Here is a 9,388-nt window from a genome sequence, read left to right on the forward strand (position 1 = left end):
ATGTCTTTCTATTGAAAACAATCAAAATGGCTTTCATTTGGACAGGGCATAAACTTTCAATTTCATTCTCTTTATACAACATTCTTTGAAACCCGGCACCTCGGTATCTATCTGAGAATTTAGTTTAATTTTCCAATCATGGACTATCACTTTGCCCATCTTATGAGAGAAATAACGAAAATTGGGCCTCTTGGATTAAGAAACGCCAAAGAGGACACAAAGGTCAAAACTTACATTATCTTTAAAACATAAAATATTATTTAACATCACATAAAAATATCCGTTTTATGTAAAATGAAATTTGTTTCATTTTTTAAGTTCAAAATTTATTAATTCAATTACTCTTATCAAATGACCCTTTACTTATTTACTCTGTTGTGCCAATCAATGTTTCCGCGTGTCCAATAAGATTTTTGAGAAATTATCAAATTTCTTTTTTTTAATTATAGTTATCTTACATTTGTGTTATGGTTATATTTTTCGCTAACTGGCAATATTACGCGGTGACTTCAAACATGCGCTCGGTGAAAGTGGAGCAGAGTGGGGGAATTTTTGGGACACATTCCGATGTATTCAAATATGATTCTACGCTTCTTGCGGAAGGAAGTGACATACTGAATAGAACTTACAGTAGACTGATCTAAAAAGTCTGTGCTTTTTACTGTACTACTTGTTTTGCTTGTCAAAGTCGACGTGATATGACGTGACGATACTTGCTTCCTCTGCTGGTAATTCCCTTTCTTTTGTAGACGACTTTAGAGCTCGGATTTGTATGGAGTGTTATCTTTTTATATTATATCTTAATGATAAAAAAATATTTCTTACACGCGGTTAAAATTGGAGCATTTAATTGTATTATGTAAATATAAAAACTAACTTCTGCATCAACTCTGTAAATATAACAATTGATTCATCTAAGTAATGTATCAACTGTCTAATTATAACAAGTAAATCGTCTGGTAAAAGTATCAACTCTGTAAATGTAACAATAAATTGGATCCAATGTTAAATGTTTCGAGTCTTTAAATATAACAATCCACAATTTAATATAACAGAATCTTATCGGCTTTGTTAATACAAAACTTGAATTATGTGATAAATGTATGAACTCTATAATAATAATAATTAAATCGTCCGCTAAAAGTATCGACTCTGTAAATATAACAATCGAATCCTCTGATAAAAGTATCGACTCTGTAAAACATGCATTACTTCCCAATAACACCCCCTTAAGTGTCGGGGGTGGTTCTGGTAGCTAAAACGTGGGGGATGATATTACGTAGGTAGGTACAGGAGTAAGGCTGCTTATGTCGAATATATATGAAATTTCAATGCTGGAAATTAGACTAAAATCATGATAACTTCTTTTTATTTTAATTTGACATAAATACAATATTTTTACAATATCTGTTTAAAAAGCCTTGCAAAACAAATAAAATACACGAGATGAATAAAAAAGTTATCTTTTATTGAGAAAATAAATTATTTTATTATTTACATAAACAAATAATTTCGAATTAAAGTATACACATCTAATTTAAGTTTTTCACAAGTATGTCATACAATGAATAAAATCCTAAAAAGAAAAAAGCGACTAGGTTCAATTTCTGAGAGGGTCAAAATGAAATGCATACTTTTACGGTGGTTTTACATCACAATATTTCACTTTCTCTGGCCTGGTACCTGAAGCGTATGACTGATGACCTTACCTTCCTTTGACACATTATCGAGATATAACGCATGTAGTTCAAAAATGCAGTGCCCAATGCACCATCAGGTGCAGATTAGGTTATGATGATATATAATACTCGAACATGTTACAACACAAAGGAGAAACTAATGATAATTCTTAGATGAAGTAGAGAAGAGAAAGAGAGATTATTTTTTAAAAAAGTATTTACCAATTATATAGGATTCACTTTTGATAATTAACATAAACCCAGAAAATTGTAAAGGTAATTTTGTATTGTCTGCTTAAGTTATGAGTTTAAACGCTTGTTTTTTTTTCTGTTTTCGCCACTGAAATTGTTTGTTTATGTTGTTTACATACACAATTATCGTCGATCTAGAAAAAAAAAAATATTTTGTAAAAAGGCATAAGCCATTGAAGAAAAATATATACATTTTAACTAATTGTTTTTTTATTTTTTTTAAAAGTAAATAAATGAAGTTACGTTGTTCTTCCTCCAATCCTTCCGGCCATTCTCGCTCAGGAACCGGATAGATTCTTTCTCCGTACTTCCGCGTCTCACATGCGACATATCGTCTCCATATTGTAACTGTTTAATGGAAACCCGTACCGGGGCATTATCGGCCGTGTGTGGGTACCTGTTCTGTGTGAGTGCAGTCTTGTAGTGTGAGCGCACCTTAGCCGTACGTGTATGGGGACCTATTACGAAAAGTGTGCGCCTAACAAGTCGTGCAGTGTATGGGTACCTAATATTTTAACGGCCATTAGACTTAACCTCATCGGAACGTATTATTTTTCTATTTAAAAATAAAGCATTTACATAAATAATTATTATTATTTTTATTAATACACTTACACAATACACACATCCATTATGGCACTATTAATCATTTTCATGCCCCGAGTTGCTAAACAATTTCGTGTTAAGTCGGGACTCTCACATAGGGTCAAAGCACCAGTAAATGACCACCCCCCAGTAAATGACCATTGGTTAATAAAACACAATATAATAAGAATTGCTACATGTGTCCAGTCAAAAAACTTTTAACACTAGAAACTATGACAAAAGCAGTAGGCGGACACATCTTTTGGTAAGATACAAATCTATCAGTTTTGAACTGTGAGTTGTCATTAGGAAATAGTGCGTCTTCCCGTTATTGTTCTGAAATTGATAGTGTTTTTATAAGGAAAGGTGTGGTAAGTGTTTTATTTTATGCAATTCTTTGAATATATCCATGTTCTAATGTGTTAGGGTGTTTTATAATGTTATGATGTAACTAAATAAGAGTATTATTTTTTCTAAGGTAGTAGTGGTGATTCACTGGTGTTTCTGCTATTTTTTTATAGTAATATTAATTATAATTGTAATACTCGTATTTCAATAAAAAAGTAAGAGTACTTAGAAAAATAATGTGTTTTTTATTGTTTTCTTTTATTTTGTACGTCTTAATAATGACATTTATACCTTTAATGTGGATTTCACTACACCTTAAACGGTCATTCGTTGGTGCTTTGACCCTACTAAAAGCACTAAAATACATATTATATTTACAAATATTATGGCATACATCAATATACAAAATATATTTAAAAAAATTATACATATAAATTATTTCATTATGCATGGAATACAGCAAACTTTAGATAATGTTTCTACATTTTGCAATTTATTTTTTTATATATTCTTTTATATTTTAATGTATACATTAGTTGATAACAGTTTACAGTGACACAACCGAGAATGACCCATGCCTCTGAACTTAAGGCAAATCGCTAGGAAATCCGTGTTAATAGTTTAACTAAATTCAATTTAGTTATTTATTTTCATGGAAAAAAAAATTATTTGTAGAAACATTGCTTTTAAAAAATAAACAGATATAATATTATGGTAATATAATAATTTATTGCAACTGAGAGGGAAAACATTTTTTAAAGGAAATATGGAAGTGTATCAGAGAAAAAAAATAAAGTTTAATGACTCACTGCAGTCTGCTGCAATGTGAAAAAATAATAAAATACAACACCAAAAAAAATGTAATGGGATGTTGTGGAATAAAAAAATATATAATTTAATTAATGTTAACTATATTTTTTTTATTCGGTTGTATAAACATTAAATGTGACAAAAATAAAGTAAATTGTAAAATCATTATGTGAGAAAATAATGATTTTACAATTAACATTTGAGTTTTCTATGCAGGTTATTATTGGTAACAAATGAAAATACCTAATACACACTCCGAGTCATTCATGCACACACATATAAAATGCATACATATACACACATGCATACGCACATCTACATGCACCTACATATAAAATATACACATACATTACATGCGGTACATATACATAAATAATAATGCATGAACTTTCTTAATAACCTAATTGAGAGCAGAGAAATTGTTAGAGGCATTTCATGTCGAGTCCTTGTCCGTGGAACTCGTAAATCTGTACTCTTCGACATTACTAACTCAATGACTAATTTTATGAAAAATAGCACTCTTCGAAGAATATAGATTACCTATAATGACCGTTTTAGTGACATCGACATATTACATTGTAAAAACCATATTTTTATCAGATCTGTCAAAGGTATTTTAAATTGATCTCCTGCTTGACTTTTGACTTTAAACTTTTCATTTGACTTTTAATTTTATCTTTCAATTTAAACTTTTTAATTTTGATTTTAATTTTAAACATTTCATTTCAACTCTTAATTTATACAATATTTGAGTTCGTTCAAATGTTTGGAGACAAAAGACTGGATTTGATGGTAGTCACGTGTTTTCCTAAAAATCAAATGAAATAATATTTAGGTTTTCCGGATGAGCCCACAGTTTAAAATTTATTTTTTTTAACATAAATGTAAACATTTTTGTTTCTGTTTTCTAGTATAAAAATGTATAGTTAAGAATGTAAAATAACAGTATAAAATAAATATATGTATTTGAAATTTGTAAAAAAATGTATTTAGTTGTAATATTGTATTTTAATTTGTTATCAATAAAAAAAATATAAAAAAATGATAATAATAGATATTATATAATATACATTGTATATATTATTTAAATACTATAAAGACCAACATATTTTTCAATTAGGCTAAAAAAAATAGTAACCATATGACTACTGTGACAAATTTTTATCAACTTGAAATTTTGGATTTCCGAAAAAAGTTTTTCGTGATACCTACACCCAAAATTAATTTGCTCTTGGAACGTGTTTATTTAATTTTAAAAGGGTCATATGACATCAACCTCTAACATCAAGTAGAGAACCGTTTAAAATGAAAACGTTATGAAAACTCAACGTTTTTTTTAATTATAATTAAAATGCACTTCTATCAAGAAATTTCCATGGAATAACTCACGCCCGTATTCAGACACAACTCAAAGTGAAGAAAGTATTAGTTGTTAACACAAGTTGTGTCTGATATTTGTTTTAATTTTAAAATTATCACCAAAAGTAAAACAAAATTATGAAGGTTACGTCATTCGAAAGAAAAAATTATGTCCTACAATAAATTGTGTTTGCTTTTACGTTTCATGTGTGTTTTTTTATTACAAACCTTCTAAACGAAATGTCACGTAGACAAAAATGAACATTTTTAACACCTTCCTCTGTTCGCTTTCAATTGAGGGAATAAAGCTGCTCGCGATATTTGCGCAAAGTACAGTGAAGATGCTATAAATTATTAACAAATTTGTTGTACTTTTTGTTGCGTCCTCTTGTTCTCTTTATAGGGAAAAAACTTGTGTTAACGCCCAATAAATTAAAATCTCATATGCTTAGAAAAACTTGAATGTAAGGACATAAGAATATTATAATTGCAAAATATCACCTTATTGTTTTTATTTATATGTCATTTTTACATTTTCTGTTTATTCATTTACATTTATTATTTTTTTTTTATTATTATTAGTATTTACACGTATGTTTCATTTTTTAATTATATTAATGGTATATTCTCTAATTTATATTTGTTCTCCAATTTTTATTATTCTCATTAATTTTTCAAATTTATATTTATGCTTCAATTTTTTTACTGTCGGTATGTTTTTAAATGTATATTATGTTTCATTTCTTAATTACTAATGCTATATTTTATTATTTGTATTTATGCTTCAATTGTGTTTGCAGTTTGCTCGAGTATGCCTCTTTTGTTTGGTCTCCACATAAAGAAAGGTTCGAGAAAATTCAATGGACATTTCGTAGACATCTTAACTGGAGGTGCAGGAATACCGATCTCAATTATATGTCTTCCTGCAAAAAGCACCACTTGCTTACTTTAGAAGATCGCCGTCAACTATTAGGCATGGGGGTGCTTCATGACATACTTAGTGGACGCCTTGATAGTCCGGCTCTTATGTCAGAGTTATCATTAAATGTCCCTGGCTACCGCACCCGTCACACGTCGAGCTCTCTATTTCATGTTCCAGCAGTTCGTACGAACTATGCCCAGAACTCTCCACTTATACGTTTTGCTCGTGAATATAATTTGAACTTTCCCTTTTTTGATTCATTCGATTGTAAAAAAATAACATTTAAAATGCGCGTCTTAAAACATACTTTTTTGTCTTATACTTAGTTTCAATAATAAAGTCTTATTTTATCTTATTTTATTTTATTTTATTTTATTTTATCTCTAATTCTTAAAATTTTATATATATTTATATTTTCGACACTTTACACTTGTGCAATATTTACACACATGTTTACTCTCATTCCAATATAACACCCACTCACCCACCCTCTCACTCACTTACACTCACACAAACACACTAGTATGTATTGTACGTGTATTTAATGTATTTCTGTGGATATTTGTCATTGGTTTTATTCTCCGTATATTTTATTTGTTAAAATTTTGTTACATGTATTACTGCTGATATCCCCAATAAATAATAATAAAAAAAAATATTATTAATATATTAACGCTGTGTTTTCTATTTTAAATGATTATGTCTCATTTCTTAACTATTTATGGTTTATTTTCTAATTTACGTTTATGCTTCATTTATTTTTATTATCGGTTTGTTTTCAAATTAACATTAACGTTTTATTTTCTAATTAATAATGGTATATTTTCTAATTTACATTTATAATTCCATTTTTATTATTATCACCTGCATGTTTTCTAATTTATATTTATTTTGATTTTTTTAAATGTTATTATTAGTATTTGAATTTATTGAGCATCATTTAATGAAATAAAAAAACACATGTAAAAAATAAGGTCCTTCCTAAACACAGGAATTTCTTAGCTAGTCGGGACCTTAAAGTCTTTATGAACAGTTTGAGGAAAGGGGTGGATGTTTTCATTGCTCTTATTTTTACTAGTGACAAATGGGATGAAACTAATTTTTAAAAAATGTGGCTGGATAACAATCTCGGAACTTTATATATTGACATAACAAAATATATGACATTTAGTAAAACCACAGTGAGGCAGCAAACCTTCAATTAGCTAAACAAACCTTCAATTAAAAATATTTATTCAACTTTTGTACATAATGTTATTTGTACATTGGCGGGCTTATTGCCAAATGGCAATTTCTTCCAACCAACCAATAAAATAAAAGTTTTAAGTTTATAATTCAAGTTACAGAACATATTCAATAGAAAAAAAAGATTAAAAAGCTAAAGATATATAAAAATAAAAATAAACGTATTTGTTTATAAATTAACTTAATATAAAATATGCTCTGAAATACTTGAATCAGTACACCACATAAAATATTTGGGAATAATTATTTATAAATATTTTAAATGGACAGAACGCATAGAATACATAACACAAAAAATAGAAAACTTTCCCATATCTTCAAGTCGATACGTAACATCTTATATCTTATTAAACTCAAACAACTATATTTTATTTTATGTAACTCAATTATAACTTATGGCATAATAGGATGGGGAGGCACTAATAAATCAATATTCAAACCTCTCGAATCTGCTCAAAAATCAATACTAAAAATAATTTTTTAAAAAGCCCTTCAGGTACCCCAGCTTCAAGTTATTTGAGGAATTTGAGATCTTAGATATGAGGCAATCATGTATTTTTAGAATAATAATGTTTGTGAAAGCAAACTATTCTACCAAATCCCAAAAGGAACACTCCCACACTAACAGAGGTCAAACTAGAAGATGGGTCATGGGGTCTATCACAAACCCTGAATGCGGGAAAAGAAATTTCAGGTTTCTGGGCCCCAAAATATTTAATATGCTACCCAAACATTGCAAAACCATGACCCGGATTCAATTGAATAAATTTGTAAAAAATTGGTACCTGGGTTTAGGTCAAGAAAAATCTGAAAATTTACTAAAAATACATTCTTAAATAATAAATTATATAAATTAATATTGTAAAACTGTACAGTAAATTAACTAGTAGGTAGTAATATTGTTTATTTTTGCATAAAAATGTCTGCCTTAAAACAGGTTGTAGGTTGTAGGGACATGATCCAGAGAAATCTATTACCTAAGTGTGTATGTGGTAAATAAAGTTATTGCTATTTTTGTTAATAAACTATGATTAATATTAGTCTTGACTTCAGTGTTCAATTTTATTTCTTAAATATTCTTAAACATATCTCGTTCATTTCATTGTATTATATATTTATAAATATATTAAGTTAGTCTTCTTTGTTTAATCTCAAATTTAAAAGTATATTGTTAAGTGTCCTCGGCACGGGTAACCCCAGTGAGGTCACATTATTTTTATTATTAATTGTAGTATTTAAGAGAAAAAATATATATATAAATATATATATAAAACAAAAGACTTAATAAATTGTCTTCAAAGCTCATGTTAGTACCGACTTACATTTATTCATGAAGTTTGAAGAAACTTTTTGAAGACGATTTTTTATTTTTCATGTGTGGTTTTCTCTCCCAACATGTGTGAATGAAATTGCTTGTTGAAAAGGCTGTATTCATCTGGACTCGGACAAGCAATAAACACAAATTTTACTGTTATTTTCAAATATTTATTTTTATTCCTTTTTCTCTCTCCTTTTCTTTCTCCTTCCAAAACTTATAATCTGATTCCACATTCCTCATTATTTAATATGTCTAACAAAGTGATTTTTTTTATAATTTAATATGTGCAAGCTCAATTTAATATCTTCCAATTAAAAAACAGCTGTTAGTTTGAATTAAATAGGTTTTTTTTGTTTTATGTGTGTATTTTTCGATATGTATGTATGTTTTTTTAGTACAAAATTTTGACCAAGTCTTCTTTTGACTAGTCCGTTTTTTGGTTGGCTGGAAGGTATTGCTTTTAGCAATAAGTTTCCCAAAGTAGGTACTTATTCTTTGTACTTGAAGTTTAAAAAAAAAAAATATATTTTATTCTACAACAGTGATTTGAATATTAAGTTTTCGACATAAGCATAATGCAAGTCATGACACTTATACATGTAAGTAAGTAAAATACGTATGGGACATTATGGATGGATTTAAAATGCAGTAGATAATATGAGATACTGTTCTTCATTGTATGTGTGAACAGGTCTTGACAATGCGGCAGTTAAATACCGCGCACTAGTGGCGAGGTGTGAATCGGCCTTAATGATGACGTCACGAGAGATCTTGATTGAGGTGGTGTCGGTGGCGAGCTTTTTAAATTTAGAATAGAACCTTTTTTTAAATAGCTGTCAGTTTTGTGTCTGAACCAGAATTCTAGAAGAG

This window comes from Micrasema longulum, unplaced genomic scaffold, assembly GCF_059751315.1.
Source record: "Micrasema longulum isolate JH-2025_06_02 unplaced genomic scaffold, ASM5975131v1 h1tg001741l, whole genome shotgun sequence".
NCBI classification, from domain to species: Eukaryota; Metazoa; Arthropoda; class Insecta; order Trichoptera; family Brachycentridae; genus Micrasema; species Micrasema longulum.